The sequence below is a fragment of the Ambystoma mexicanum genome, chromosome 5q (genome assembly GCF_040938575.1).
Source record: "Ambystoma mexicanum isolate Mex_15411 chromosome 5q, UKY_AmexF1_1, whole genome shotgun sequence".
NCBI classification, from domain to species: Eukaryota; Metazoa; Chordata; class Amphibia; order Caudata; family Ambystomatidae; genus Ambystoma; species Ambystoma mexicanum.
In genome coordinates this window covers 782,457,799-782,475,134 of record NC_090933.1, presented here as the reverse complement: position 1 = coordinate 782,475,134, position 17,336 = coordinate 782,457,799, and positions in this window count along the sequence as shown.

Genomic DNA, 17,336 nt, shown 5'->3' with positions numbered 1-17,336 from the left:
CACGGGGCAAGCACAGAAGTTGGATACGTGCGTGACTCACCGTCTGCCAGGTAAAAGAGCGTGAAGAATGAGCGCGTTTGGCTGGCTAAACCCCCGCCAAAAGAAGATGTGTACGCTGTCTGAGAAGACAGGACAACAGTAGAAGGGGACACTGTTTGAGGGAACAGGCCCAGGTAAACCAGTAAAAGAGAAAAAAGAGAAAAAGCTGTCAGAGGTAACAGGGAATACGAACTGGAAACGCCGTGAAGTAAATCGCGTGTGAAACGACAAGAAGTACAGAATTCACCCACTCGCTCTCCACGAAAAGCACGTACAAGGAAATGGTGTTCTACATGTACCTTATATACAGGCCCACACGTACAGCGTCACTTACGCGGCGTGTACGTTCACCAATCACACGCTTTGTCACTCCTGCGTGTAGATCGATTTTCACCAATCACACGCTTTGTCACTTCTGCGTGTAGATCCATTTTCACCATTCACACGCTTTGTCACTTCTGCGTGTAGATCCATTTTCACCAATCACACGCTTTGTCACTTCTGCGTGTAGATCCATTTTCACCAATCACACGCTTTGACACTGGGACGTGTCACGCAACAATTTCCTGCACGTGCAGGTGACTATAGGCGCGCATATGCTGTTGACGGGTTTACGCGCTAAGGGCCTTTGCTGACGTGTGGGATTTCACTCCCTATCAGGCTGTCCACGCGTTCACACACGAGAGACCACGCTCCTGGCCAGGAGGCCAAATTACTGCCCCCCAGAGCCCTGAGCACGCTCCCACCTGCCATCTGCTGCTGCCTGACTGCCTGCTGGCCACGTGCCCCACAGTGCTGGTGGGTGGGGGTGTTGGGAGACAAGGGTGGGGGCCTGGTGGAGGGTGCCCCTGCACTGGTGGGGGTGGTGGGAGACATGGGTGGGGGCTTGGTGGAGAGTGCCCCTGGTGGCGGGGGGGTGGGGGTGGTGGGAGACATGGGTGGGGGCCTGGTGGAGGGTGCCCATGCACTGCTGGGGGGTGGGGGTGCAGGGGGACATGAGTGGGGGCCTGGTGGAGGCTGCCCCTGGTGGCGGGAGGGTGGGGGTGGTGGGAGACATGAGTGGGGGCCTGGTGGAGGCTGCCCCTGCACTGCTGGGGGGTGGGGGTGCAGGGGGACATGAGCAGGTGTGCAGGGTAGTCCCCTGTTTTGTAGGCTGCCTGCAGGGGCCGTGGAGGGTGTACAGGGAACACCTGTGAGGACCCACCCAGCCTAATCGCGTGTGATGATTCCCACGCACCCCTGTAATACACGTACCCTGGCCAATCGCGTGTTAAACTTCCCGCATACCCCTGTAATACACGTACCCTGGCCAATCGCGTGTTAAACTTCCCGCATACCCCTGTAATACACGTACCCTGGCCAATCGCGTGTTAAACTTCCCGCGTACCCCTGTAATACACGTACCCTGGCTAATCGCGTGTTAAACTTCCCGCGTACCCCTGTAATACACTTACCCTGGCTAATCGCGTGTTAAACTTCCCGCGTACCCCTGTAATACACGTACCCTGGCCAATCGCGTGTTAAACTTCCCGAATACCCCTGTAATACACGTACCCTGGCCAATCGCGTGTTAAACTTCCCGCGTACCCCTGTAATACACGTACCCTGGCTAATCGCGTGTTAAACTTCCCGCGTACCCCAGTAATACACGTACCCTGGCCAATCGCGTGTTAAACTTCCCGCGTACCCCTGTAATACACGTACCCTGGCTAATCGCGTGTATAACTTCACGCGTACCCCTGTAATACACGTACCCTGGCCAATCGCGTGTTAAACTTCCCGCGTACCCCTGTAATACACGTACCCTGGCTAATCGCGTGTATAACTTCACGCGTACCCCTGATATGCACGTTACCCGCTTTGCGTTCCTTGTTTGGCAGCCCTGTAAACTGGTCCAGGGTTAGCGCAGCCCTTTGCGATGATTTAGCGATTTTGATGGCTTTTCCTTGCGCAAGGGCGTTCTTGGGGGCGTTACTGGCGCTGCTGCAGGGTCGCTGCGATACTCTGCGCCACGGCTGGTTTGGGAGCATGAAATCCATGAATACGCTGTGCGCGGAAATCGGTTTTAGCGCACGTGCCTGGCGCAGTCAATCGCACGCGGACAGTCTGCGCCAGCCGCTTGCGACACTTTTCTGCGAAATTCTATGAATTAGCCTGTATATGTGTTGTCAGGATTGTTTGCTGCATTTCTGTGAAGTACTAACATTTGCAAACACAAAGGGTCTGTACTGTGTAAGTAAATGTTGTCAACAATTGGTTGTAATTGAAATAGAATATTCATTGCTACATTTGCATAGCAATTTACACCAACTATATTTGAGAATTTAAATGGTCCAGGTAGTTCTGTATCTAACTGCTTTTTTTGGAGTTTGTCTTCCTTCTTTAAAGAAGTACCTGGTTTACTTTCTCTAATTGATTTTTTTTTGTTTGTGGTACTTGATGAAGTATTAGTTTCTTTTACTCTCTTTGGAGGATTTGCAGTGACGTCCTGTTGCATTTCTGTTTGATTTAGTTTTCTTTTACAACGTTTTAGTTTTTGTGGAACAGAATATGTGTTTAGATGGGGAGTGTATAGTGAGCGAAGTCTATTATATTCTAAAATGCAAGGAATATCAGCGTTTACTTTACTTGCATCAAAGTTGATTAGAAATAGACCGTCAAGTGTACGTAAGCGTGATAGTGCTACGTAGCTCATGCCTTCTTTAAAGACTGTGTTACCAATATCTATCATTGCTTTGTCTAGGGTAAGACCTTGTGATTTATGAATCGTGACTGCGTATGCAAGAGTTAGAGAAAATTGTTCTCTGCGTACATACATATCTTTGAAGAGAAGGAATCTAGCTGTTGAGCGTCCTATCCGTTTTACTTCTGAAAGTTTGTCAAAGGGTATATTGACAAACTGAATTTTGTTGTCACGTGGGTATGTTTGAAAGCCAACAACTGTACCCAGTGCTCCATTAACTAGTCCTTGGTCCACGTCAAGGTTACGTTTAAGCATTACTCTGCAATTTAAGGATAATTTTAACATCTTTTCTAAGCCTGCTGTGTTTGAGATTGTTGTGGCTTGGTCACACATGGGTAGTGTCATACCATGTACATCTAGTTTGTCTGTGGCGCTAATTTCCATTATTGGTTGCATTTCTTTACTTAACATTATTTCATTGAATTTGAGACAGCTTGCAAGAGTTGGCATTAAGGCCATACAATTGACATTTATGTGGGCTAATTGTTCCATAACATCTGTAGCACATGCATTATCGCCATAAAGTGCATTAATGTGCCGGGTTTTCAATGTTGCTTCTGCTTCTTTAGAAAGTATACCAACTCTCAAACTTTTTAAAATGTTGGCATAAGTTAGATCTGCAGATTGGCGAATGTTTTCTGTTAATTCTCTGTATTGGAAATGTTGCCAAAGGTTGACATTTCCAATGCTGCCAACAGTTTTAAGGCAGAGTTTGTGCCCTAATGTTTTAAAAATAGGTTCACCTTTTACTGGTGTTAATTGAAGCAGATCTCCAAAAACAATAATGTGTTTCCTGCAAAGAGCTCTTCATAGTCTGTTTTGAGTACTTCTTGTAATCTGAGGTGAATCAAAGCTAACATCAGGTTGGAGACCATGCTCACTTCATCTATTAGTAGCATTTTCATTTGTTTCAATACTCTGAGTAATTCCATTGCAGCTTCTGCAGAAAGTTTGTAATAGTCTAATTTGTTCTGGTGTTCTACTGGTAATAGTAGTAATCGGTGTAATGTAACAACAACTATGTTGTAGGCAGCTAAACCTGTGGGGGCAGTGACAACAGCTGACAGTTTGTTGTTTGTAAATTGTTGAAGGAACTTACTAATGATTTTGATTAGGAATGTTTTGCCAGAACCAGCTTCACCACTGACGTACAGTAGTATAGGTTTATAATTATGGCAGGAACATTCTTTATTTTCATGTTTTACACCATGTGCAATTTGTTTTGTTATTTCTTGAAAAATGCTACTTTGCTCATTGTTTAGTTTTGATTGTAGTATAGTTAAGTCTTCCTTATCTTCATACTGACACATGGTGTTTTCTACTTCTATCATAGCTAATTCTGCCTCATTTGTTATTAGTGGTTCTCCCAGTGGTTCTTGGCTTCCTGTTACAGAAGGTTGACTACTGTCAGGAGTATCCTTATCTAGTTGGGCTTGGAGTTCTTCTTCATGTTGCTGTTCATTGTGCAACATTGTTTTGTACTGTGTAAAGTTTACATCAGTAATAGTGCTTTCATTTGCTTTGAAAGCATCCTCATATGAGTCATAGTTATCTAGTAATTGTTCTTCCTTTCTCCATGGTTTGAAGAGTTGTAGCAGGGACATGTAATATACTTCTTTATGTTGAGGAGTCTTCAATGACAATTTGATATGATTAATTAAATTTGGTTTAGTGAGTTTAACTAAGCTGCCTTCACAGTCTGTCACTCTATATTTACCTTTTTTTCATCAGGTTTCATATTATTTTTGTATGTGTAGTTTTGGGCTATTTGGTATAGACACATGTTTTCCAAAGTATCACTTCTGTTTGGGTCGTATGTGTCCAATAAATTGTTTTTTAAAATGTCTTGGCTGTTGGGATCATGTTTGGCTATTGTTTCTATAGCTTCATATGATTTTAGAACTCTTTTTCTAGATTTAGCTGGACCAAGACTTCGCCATACTATATTTTCAGATTTACCATACAATGAAGTACCAGTTAAACGATCAGCTGCTTCATAAGATCCACATTCTCTATGGGTGAGCATTTTTATGCCCAAGCTGTATAATTTCTGAGATACTGTTTTATCTGATGACAGGTCATTCCAGAGGTCTTGGAGCTCTGTCTTTTCTGCTTTGGTTAAGTATGCTGTGACATATTGTGCAACTGCAGTAGAATTGTCTGCAATGTACTGCACATCTATGTTTGCATTCCATAAGTGGGCAATGATTGCATTATAATCATTGATATATTTTTCTTCTTCTTTTCTTTTTATGTAATATGTATTTTTAGGTGACTTACCTTTAACACTATGTCTAACTGAAGACATGAGGTTGTTTACTTGACCTGTATTTGTAACTGGTCTAGGGAAACCAAATCGGCATTTGGTGTAGTATTTGCCTTTGTTTTTGTATTTGCGACGACAATATTTTCCACATTTGTGTCTTTGAAATTATAAAATTTGTGCATGAAGATCACTATTTGTGGCTTCTGATGGAATTTCACAAGTGACATATTTTTCAATAAACTGTAAAACAGTGGCATCACTGTCTTGACCAAATTTAGGAGCATCTTTAATCCATAAAAGCAAGTGGATATGTGGTGCTCCTCTGGCTTGGTATTCTTTTCTCCAAAAGAAGTGTTGCACTTCTCCAAGGGGAGGAACAGTTTTATTACAAATAAAATCAAGCATAGCTATGAAGCGATGGTGAAAATATCTTGAAACATTAACAAGATCCAAAGAACAAAGTTCTCCAGGTGTTAGAATATCTATGTTTGTTTTGTTTTTATTTGATATGCATAGGAAATCATGTAAATCTTCCCATGCATATTCTGCACAACTTAATGTAACAAACCAAGTGGGTGGGCCAAGGTTTCTGATCATACATTGTACATCCCCATGACGTCGAAACCAGTACTCTTTAGTACCACGCATATTTGCTAATAGATTTGTAATATTTGATTGTAAAACCTCATCCTTTTGTTGCACTTTCTCTAATAATTGTGTAGCTGTCATATTTTGAAAGTGTGATCCTTATTTTAATATGTGTGCAACTCCGTAACATAAAGTTGCTAGTTCACTTTCAAAGAGTAGGTGGAATATGTATTCCACATTTTGTCTAAATCTGGGATCTTCAGAATACATCTGTAATGAGCGGTATTCTGAAGCTGATATTTGAATAGGTCTATCATCATACCTTCCTCCTTTGCCAGTAGGAAAGAGTAGAGGAAAAGCATGTGCTTCTATACTTTTTTCCCATATACTGATTTGCGATCCTTTTGTTTGACGCATTTGGTAAGTTTCCAGTACATCTTGTACGGTGTCATTACAGTGCAAAGGATGAATTGTATAATGGTCTAAAGTATTTGATATTGTAGCAGGATCTAGTAGCTCAAATTGACCAGCTTCTTGTGTTTCTTGAATTATTTCAGTTGTATCTTTCAAGTTTTCTTCAATATTAATTTCTTTGTAATATTCATTATTCTCTTTAAGATATTGGAAGGCTTGTCTAACTTTATATAAATCTACCAGCTGTTGCCATATTTTTTTGTCTTTTGTAGGTACTCCATTTACTAATATAATTAAAGATTGCTGCATTGGACGTTGCACTCCTAGAGTAAGCACAATTTCTTTTAGATTTAATGTTAAATAAACTACTTTTCCACGAATGCCTTTTACCAATTCAGAGGGAGGTAATTTTGCTGTTTTTGGTTGAAGGCGTATTATTGCTTGAAATGGGTGTACTGTTTGAATTATGATGCTCTCATATAAATTAAGTTGTTGTAGAGGTTTTGGTACTGGGTATAATTCCAAATTATTTGTGATAGAACGTGAAGGAGTTTGGTTGTTGTCAAGTTTTGTAGTGCAATAACTGCAAAGTATTAAGGGCTCAGTTATTTCATATTTGTTTTCTGCTACAAGGTAGAGAGCTAATTCAAACCATTTAGAATCTTCATTGTCTTCTATTTTGTATGATAGGTCCACAGTTTTTGTGTTACTTTTATAAAAAATTCTACGGCAACATACACATACATGGTTTGGTACTTCAGCTGATCTACTTTTAAATTTTAGTATTTCTTTTTTGTATGTGTTTAGCAAAAGGTTGCCATGTGTAGAATTGTTGCTTAATTGGTTTAAAGCTATTTCATTCTGTAAATGGCTTTCACTTCCAAAATATTTTTTCTGGATATAGTGAATTTCTTCAAGTAGGTCTTTTGCTGTACCATGTAGAAGGATGTTATTTACGTTTGCTAGTGCTAAAGCAGGACTTTTAGCATAGTACAGTTTATAGACTAGATTTCTTATAGTTGAATGATGTGTTGATATCCTTTTGATATCATGGAAAGTGGTTTTACAAGTAGGTCCTGTAATGCAGGCCAATGAATGTCCTTGTAGTCCTGTGTACTTGCGCACTGGACAGGTATCTATATTTTGCAGTAATTTAATTTTGATTTTGTCTTTGCTTTTTACATATTTGAGGAATTGGCGTAAACATTTGAAACATTGTTTGGGAATGTTACACATTGATGTGCATGGCCATTTGTACATAAGATGTTCTGATTCAGTTGAATGGAGGGGTAATTCTAAGTTTTCAGGGCATATTTTTGTAAGGAGTACTTCTTGTTCCATTATGGTATTATTCACTTTTTCATAACCTCGACCACTGCTATTTATGGCAATTGTATTTGTTTGCTTTTGTTTGTACGCTTCTTCATTAAAATATGGTCCTGTGCTCGTAGTGTGATTCCATTCACCTCCGCAGATACTTAAGAAGTTCTTTCTGTTGTCATTTCGCTTATTGAGAAGTCTTTTTTTGTGATTTAGTTATTAGTTTTGTTAGTGGTTTCATTTTGTTTAACAGTAAAATAAATAAATGTCTTTTGAGAAGAATTGCACTGTCCATCAATGCTTCTAAGATTAATTTCCTACGATAGGTTTTAAGCTTTGAAACTGATTTCTCTCCTGTTTTTATAAGATTTTGAAGGACTTTGTGACGGTATATTTTGGCTAAAATACTTTTCTTGGTATGCTTACTTTGCACTATATTAAAATTTGAAGAAGTAGTTTTATCTGTACTGATAGCTGATTTTCTGTTAATTGTTTTTGGTTTGTTTTACATTTTGATAGAGGAAGCGAAGTTGTTGTACTTGAAACTTCTTGTGTTTCACTAAATGATTGTATTAGCTGTTTTGTTTCTACTTTTTTTTACAAATTCTGCTAGAGATGGATGCTTATGTTGGACACCTTTATTTTCATTTTCTCTACTTTTGCGTTGCTTTCTACGGACTTGACTTTTGGTAGGCATTCTTTAGGGTCTGTTGAAAAAAATAAAGAAGATATGGGTTGGGGTGTTCTGGAATGTATGTGTGCTGTGTGCATGAGTGTTTGAGTAAGATGATAAAGATGTATGTAATGGTGTGTGATTGTGCATTGGGAACTAAAACTAGTAGGGATAGGTATTCTTGAATTTATGTGTTACTAAACTGGGGTTCAGATGACAAAAAAAAAGTAAGCTAGTGGTGTGGAAAAGTACAAATAGTAAATCTAATGTATACAATTAAAACACTTGTTTGTTCTATAATATGAAAATTGTAGTGGTTCAGTTGGGTAATTTGTGTGTCCAAAAATAGAAATGTGTGGCCCATTCTGGCTGTAAATCGCTGTTTAAGACATGGACATTTTTGGACAAAATGGTACAAAATCTCTATTTTTAGAAACCAAAATAACTCGTATTAATGTTATAGTATATTTGATTGATAATACAAATATTATGGTGATATTTTACTTACTTTTTTTTTAAATTAACAGGTAAATTCTTAGTTTTTCTTTCTTCTTCGAATTCGGCTGCTTCTTTTCAGGAAACTGGTCTTCACTGCAATTGTAAAAGCTTCAAATTAGTAACGTTGTTTGTATATAGCACTGTTTTTAATTTAGATATTGATTTTTTTAATTGAAATCCTCAGTGCCTTCTGTAAAACCATTAAACTAATTTATTTACATAAGATACATTGCATCAGTTCAGTACATATGATATGTTCTTAATGAACAAATTGTATTGAATGACTAACTGTAGCAAAAAAAATATCTTTACTATGTCTTGTGAAATTTATAATATATTAGTGAATACCACTATTTCTGTAAGTAAACTGTTCTAGGAAATAGCGCCTCAATGTCATGTCTAATTTAAAGTAATTAAGTAAATAAATAAATAAAAACAAAAAATATGAAATTGTATAAGTATTTTTATAAAGTTTTAAACATAGATTGTGTTTGCATGCAATTTTGTTTGAATATATGTAGTCTATATATTTAATTAAAAAAATGTTTTTAGTGTGTGTGTATAAAGAAAGTAAATAATATAAAGGTTTATAAGTGATAGTTGATTTTAGGAAATTGAAAAAGTACAGTAAATTCATTTTACAGATTTTACAAGGTAAAAGTCTGTTTGAAAATGTGTTCATCTACTATACAGAAAATATGCATACCTGCAGTTTGTGTTCATGCATATGGATATGCATGGAGCTGCAAGTAGAAATCTTGAAGACTTGTACAGTATTTCTGGTCGATGGTGCTTGCCAATGATATGACACTTGTACTCAGAGAGATTCAGAGTACATTTGCAGTGCTGATCTATGATGATGCAGTTAGATGTAGAGGTCTTGAATGTGATTGGTGTATGGTCATGTGATTTTTGAGGTACATCCAATGAGGGAATGGCAGAGAGAGTGTAGTGGAAATGGTAGAGGGCTGTTCATGTTACGATATGTCTGCGGATATGGCAGTAGTTCGCGGACATCGGGAGTTACATCCGGGGATTTTTGGGTTCAGAAGTCATGCAAATGAGAATAAGCACTGAAAGGGATTGGTCAGGAGCGTTTGGTGGGTGTATTGTGCCAGGAGAGATTTTCTCAGATACTCTTTTTGCTGAGAGAACAAAAGATAGCTATGGCTGTGTGTTTCAGAAAACAGATTGTTTGGATTTTAGGAGATTCGTGGATACATTGGTTGAAGGTGCATGCAGAAAGCTGTGGAGTAGCTGTAGATCTTGGATTCCCACATGTGGAAGTACACTGGCATGGAGTACGTGCAATGAAGTGGTTGGACTTGCTACCTCTCTGTGCTACTTTGGAGACAGAGCAACATCCAGACATAATTGTAATTCATTGTGGAGGGAACAGTTTAGGACATGTGACTGGAATTATTTTGCAATTTGCTATGAAAGAAGGACTTAGGAAGGTTATCGACATGTTTCCTAATTCTCAAGTGATATTTTCACGGATTGCGCAGAGACAAATGTGGCTTCTTTCTTCTTTATTTGGTCCACAAATGGAAAAAGCAAGGCGCAATGTTAATAAGGCTGTTTGTGCCTTTCTAAGAGATTTTGGCATGTCTTCTTTTTACAATGAAAATATTATGTTTTGTAGTACATACATTTTTCGCAGAGATGGAGTCCATCTTACTTATGCTGGCAATCAGATTATTCTGAGAAATGTACAAAGTGCATTGCAACCTTTTTTGGAATTACAACAACGATTTTGAAGTAGATGTTAGGAATTTTCAATTTTTGACTTACAAACACCACCCAAAGGCTCTTTTCAGAGCCACCACTTCTTTCCAGAGAAAATTACAATGTTTGTGATCGAGTAGCAACCCAATTTCTTTAATGTTCGCGAACTGTCTGCGGACTTCTGAAAAATACAAAGAGCCCTGCTTCATTTATTTTCACTTCTATTTTTTAACTGGGAAAGGTGGATCTGAAAAGAGCCTTATTTTTTTTGATTTTTGTAATTTTGTATTTTTTTTGGTTTTTCAGACACGACACACTTGGAGAGGAGGGTAAAGGAGGGTGAAGGGGGGGACACCAACCACAGGGATAAGAAAGGGCGAGCTGAGAGAGGAAGATGTAGAGTGGGTTTTATTTGGGTAGTGAGCAGGTCTTCTCGTGCTCTGAGACGATAGTCTCAAAAGCACTCCGAAGTCGCTCCCCCCTGCAGAGTACTGTGTCACAGTACATACATACAACTGTGACCCTCGAAAGGTAAGGGTCATCAGCATTCTGTATGGCCTGTGAGGCAGCTTGAGGAAGACGCTGTCCCACAGAGGTGGTCCTTGTGGTGACAGGATCAGAAACAGAGGATGAAGTAGAGGAAATCAACCTGCTACGTTCTTCGCAAGGTATAACCCTGCAAATAGCCCCAGAGTGAAATGACCTCAGGTGTCGCTTCATAGTAGTGGTCCCAAAGCTGTACTTACCGTGCTTCCCGCGACTGAGTATCATTTTGCACTCATTGCAGGTAACACGGTTCGCACGAGCCTTAGGAACATTACCATGAATGGTAAATAACCGCCACACCCAAGGTGGTGGAGGGGGTGGGGGTGGGGGTGGTGCTGAAGCAGGTGCAGCACCAAGTGGCAGTTCAGCAGCCAAGGATGCCATCTCGATGATGGTGTAGTCTGCAGGTGGCAGCAAAAATCACTGTGTTCTGAAGAATAGCCAGAAACACAATGGGAATAAGCTCTTGAGTGTGGTCTTTTATAGGGGTGCTTGTGCGCGGTTCGCGGACATGCGCACTGTCCGCGGACAGATCGAACACAAAAAAAGGATCGGAAAGTTTCAAAAGGTATATAGAAACTCAAGATTGCTATGTGGGACTTGTGCCATGGTGAGATTTTATTGAAAAATATTATGGATTAACTGAAAATGTACTTTTAAATTGTTCGGGGACACGAACAGTGTCCGCATTTCAGGACACACGATGAGCGTGGGCGCGGTCATATGATCCATTCGCGAACTAGTCCGCGAAGGAAGCGCCTGTCCGCAGGACGCCAAGTGCACGGAGATTGGTTAGCGCATGCGCACTGATGTCCTACGGACACTGTTCGGGTTCTGAAGTAATTAAAAGTGCGTCACACGTGAAACGAACATTTCAGGAGACCGCATGTGTTCTTAGAACAGTTTCAATTGGGTAGAGAACACTACGAACAGGTATAGTGTTCTTCAGGACACCTCTATTTTCGTTTACGTACGAACATTTCAGGACACCAATAGCGTTCTTAGAACAGTTTGAACTTGCTAGCGAACAGTATCGGACAGGTATAGTGTTCTTTAGGACACTTTAATTTTTCTTTGTTTACGAACAATTCAGGACACCTCGTGTGTTCTTAGTACAGTTTCATGTTGCTAGCGAACACTACGAACAGTTGTACTGTTGTTCAGGACACATCCTTTTCGTTTATTTACAAACATTTCAGGACACCAATTGTGTTCTTAGGACAGTTTTAAGTTGATAGCGAACATTACGGACAGATATAGTGTTCTTTAGAACACTTTAATTTTTGTTTCTTTACGAACATTTCAGGACACCACGTGTGTTCTTAGAACAGTTTCAACTTGCTAGCGAACAGTACGAACAGGTGTGGTGTTCTTCAGGACACCTCCATTTTCGTTTATGTACGAACATTTCAGAACACTCGCACTGTCCGCGGACACTTTTATTGTTTTTTTAAAAAAAACGGAAGTTATTCACAATACAATATAAAAATTAAACTTTATTTAAAATATATTAATAATTTATGACAGAGAAGGTGAGGCAGAAACAGAAACAAAAACAGGAGAATTTGGGGTTTCAACATGATTGGTATTAGGTGAAGAAGGGATGGAAATATCATCAAAACGTTTTGGATTATGGAGAGGGTTTGGGGATAATTGACTGGGATATGGTGAGGAGGGACAAGTACATGTGGGGCAATGGTACGAGGTTTTTGGTTTGAAATGATTTTCTACAAAAGTTTTTAAATTATTAAAATTAGCCAACAATACATCCATTTTTTCTTCTATATTGTGAAGACTGTTATCCATAACAGGGTTTTCTGAAGTTTTTTCTATTTTGGTATGCTCTGTACAAAAAAATAATATATATGTTAAATGTATATAAAAAAATAATAAATAAATGGTTTAAATTATAAAGTGTTTACCATTAGTTTCACTATCTTGTGACATTTCTTCATGTGGGAAATTGTCCTCTAGCCATTCCAGAGTACTAGACATTTCTGTGAGAAAAAAAAAAGATAATATATTTTTTAATCTAATACAGAAAGTTCATAAATATATGAGTAAAATGAAGTACACTTACTATTTCTGGTAAGATAAGTCCTATGTATTCAGTGGGTCTGGTCTTGTTCTCAGTTCTGTTGTGTCTGTGAGGTAATTATGTTGGAAGCCAATTTATCTTATTGTGGTATATTCCATTTCAGAACATATTGTATTTAAATGAATGGTTAGTGTGTTACATATATGGGTTACATTTCTTATATATTACTATATATAATGTGTTTGTGTGCTGCTTTTTGAATTTGTTAAATGTTCCTATATTATGATATAACAATCAAACATACCCCACCCCCCCCCCCACAGTTTTTAGGTGGTAACATGTCCGCGAACATTAAATAAGTTCGCGGACATCAAGTTCATAAGAAGAGATCTAGTCAGTTCCATATGACATGTATATAAAGTCAAAGTCATTATTGTTAAGTTGTGCTACTAAAAAACTATGAAATTCAGTGAAAAAACTTTGTTAAAGGGACGTTATGGTTAAGTTGCGCTACTAAAAACCTATGAAATTCAGTGAAAAAAACTTTGTTAAAGGGACGTTATGGTTAAGTTGCGCTACTAAAAACCTATGAAATTCAGTGAAAAAACTTTGTTAAAGGGACGTTATGGTTAAGTTGCGCTACTAAAAACCTATGAAATTCAGTGAAAAAACTTTGTTAAAGGGACGTTATGGTTAAGTTGCGCTACTAAAAACCTATGAAATTCAGTGAAAAAAACTTTGTTAAAGGGACGTTATGGTTAAGTTGCGCTACTAAAAACCTATGAAATTCAGTGAAAAAACTTTGTTAAAGGGACGTTATGGTTCCAAGTAAAACCGAAAAACCCTTGAAATTCGCAAGTTATGGTAAGCTAAGCAACCATAACTCGCGCCACCACCGTGCACTGCTAAGACTAACACCCAGGACATCAAAGATGACATCACAAATGTCATTGATGACATCACTGATGACATCACATGTGTATGTACTTCTCATGAAATATGTGTAGAAGGGATTCTTATTATGTTGCGAAAAAAGTGTCAAGAATCATTGCAAGAAATATACCCTAATAAGTGCATTGAACGATGCATTGATATAAATAGCATCCTATTATGGGGTTCTATCTAGTATACTAAGCTACTCATACAGAAACATAACATTGTGTGCAGCGTACAAGATGAAGGTATGATATCCGTAATGTTAATATGTTGAATAATGAAATGATAATTGTTTTCTTAATAGATTTTTGTGTACTGTGAAATATGTAATAAGTAGCTAATAAAACCCATGTATTACATAAGTGCATTACTATATACAAAACACAAAGACACAAGAACACATACCAATATGGGTATATACATGGAAAGTGAAGTTAGCAAAAAAGCACAAGTAGTAGCAGAAACAATTCATAACTTAACTGATTAGTTTCATGCAAATAAATGATTGCTCTGTTTCAAAGCTGCTATTTACCCTATGTATATGTATCACTTGATGTGATTGGACCCTAAGGAAAGTAGTGCGAATACAATGTATACAAATATGACCATATACAGGGAAAGTACAGCCATAAAAAAAACAATAGAACTATCAGAAAGTGCTCATAAGTCTAGTGATTATCTTTATGCACAAAAAGGATTGCTGTCTTTCAAGCTTGTGTTTTCCCATATGTATATGTTTCATATGATGTGACTGTACTCTAAGGGAATTACTGTAAGAACCTGCTAGAAGGATATGTCTACAAATAAAATAAAAATTCTTAGTTTCTGACTTACTGAAGAAAACCATGTGGCCTAGATATGTCAGCAAAAGAAAAAATAGTGAGCCAGACATGTGATGTCATCAGTGATGTCATCAATGACATTTGTGATGTCATCTTTTATGTCCTGGGTGTGCACGGTGGTGGCGCGAGTTATGGTTGCTTAGCTTACCATAACTGGCGTATTTCAAGGGTTTTTCGGTTTTACTTGGAACCATAATGTCCCTTTAACAAAGTTTTTTCACTGAATTTCATAGGTTTTTAGTAGCGCAACTTAACCATAACGTCCCTTTAACAAAGTTTTTTTCACTGAAGATATATATATATATATATATATATATATATATACACACTTCACAATAGTGCAAATTCCTATGATTCTTAGTAATCCAGGATCATAAATTGTAGGTCCTTTTACAGCGACCTAGTGTTTTTTTTTAATTGTTTCTTCATAAAAGGCAGTGTCAATCCAAAAGGTATCATAAAAAGCCAATGCATTTCAGACTCAAGTCCGTCTCTGAAATTGGTGCTTCTTGTATATGCAAATGTGGGTGGTTCATGGAACAAATTTCAGAGATCAACTGGCAAAAACCAGATCAGAAAAGAAAAGATCTATCTCATCCCGCACCTGCATTTTTCCATGCCTGCACTATAGTAATTGTGGGTTTGTCACGAAGGGCAACGTTATTAACCACCCAGGGTCAGGCGAGAAAATCAAAATCCACAGCTTTGCAACATGCAATAACACAAATGTCATCTATGCAATCAAATGCCCCTGTGGTATTTATTACATTGGACAATCTAAAAGACAAGCGCAACTGAGATGGAATGTGCACCGTTCATGCATCAGAAACAAGAACATGAACTCGGCGGTAGCCAGACACTGGTGCGAAAAGAAGCACGATATGATGCGAAAAGAAGCACAATATATCTCAGATTTGCTTAAAGTGGTGGATGTGATCATTAGAAAGGACACCCATGAAGATCTTACATTAAGGTTAGATCGAAGGGGAACTTTCTTGATTGAAAGACCTAATGCCATGGCCCCTGGTGGCATCAATGAAGGTATTAACTACATGTGCTATATATGATATATCTGGGTCAGTCACAATTTTCCCATTAACATTCACATGTACAGGATGTATCATTTTAGCCCCGACCATGGGCCGTTTAACCACCCAACATTATCACCATATTGTGAGTCATTTGGTTATGGACAGAGGAAATGCACTGAATGATTTACTCCTGATGAACCCACATCCATGGGACGCTAAGTGCATCGCGTGAGTTTCCTATTATAACTCACGTGTAAACACTGTATTATTTTAGTCCCTTCTTAGTGCCTTTTTGGCTGCCTGGTAGTATTACCTTATTGTGAGCCATTTGTTATGGACCGAAGTAGTTCATTGAATGATCCACTGTGCATATTCTCTACATTATGGAATTCAATTCGTTGTTACATTTGCTTAAGCAACCTATGTTAATATCACCCTTGCTCGGCTACTATTGTGAATGTGTAATTTTGTTTAAATACATCTTTACCATTGAAACATTCCTTTCAAAGGATATATCCACTTTATTAGATGCACTTTGCAGTGGCGTAACACAAAATGTGGGGGCCCCCCTGCGAGCCATGCTGAGGGGGCCCCCCAACTCGGCAACAAATCACGGGTTGCGCCACACTCTGGGTCGGCCTAGACTGTCACGCTTGCACAATACGCATGAACGTGCTGCTGAAGGGGTATGCCGCACACTGCACTAGGAAAAAGATATAAATATGTGTTTTAATGCAATATACAGCACACTTTCTGAGATAAATTGGCTATAAAGCCAGAGTGTTTGCAATTGTTTTGTAGGGTAACACAATCCAATACATGCAAGTCACCAACAGTGCACAGGAACATTAATGCTTCCAACTGGCTGCACAATGTAGACCAGTGTAAACACGTAATAACATTATAGTACAGAATGCCAGGCCACATTTAGACATACCTAGACTGTTTTCAGCAAAATGCCCGTCATAGCAATAACACTCATCAAGAAGAGAGCACACAATAAAGCATGTGTCTCCATGGCCCCGAACAACACGGCCAAACTCTTTAAAATCTGCAAGGAACTGGTCAATCCTGTTGTGGTCTATACCTCTTCTGTTCCCTCCCATGCCCTCTGTACAGCTCTGGCCTCTCATTTCTCTGCTAAATCTCAGGACATCCTGTCCTCTATGTCCTCTTCCTCTCTCGGCCCATTTTGGCCATCTCTTCTCTCCTCCTCCTTTTTCCTCTTTCTCTCTGACAACACCTGACGAGGTTTCTAGACAAGTCCGATCTATGAAAGTGTCGTCCAAACAGGTGCTCCGCTGCTCCTCCAGAACCATCAAAGCCCATATTGACACCCTCGCTCCAGCCTTGGCCGATTTCTGTAATCACTCTTTCGCCACTGCAATGTTCCCCTCTCCCTTTGAGCCCTCCCTTGTGCACCCACTCCTCAAGAAGCAGTCTGCTGATCCTACCTGCTGGAAAACTATCGCTCAATCTCCACCTTTCCTGAGCATACTCTTGGAAAAGCTTGCCATCTCCCAGCTTACTCTCCACACTGAATCTGTTGGTTGTCTCCATGACCATCAGTCTGGCTTCAGAGCTGCCAGAGGCATGGAAACTGCTCTCCTTAACACCTGTGCTGCTCTCTAACCTTGATTCCAGCATTCCTTCTATTCTCATCCTTCATCTTTC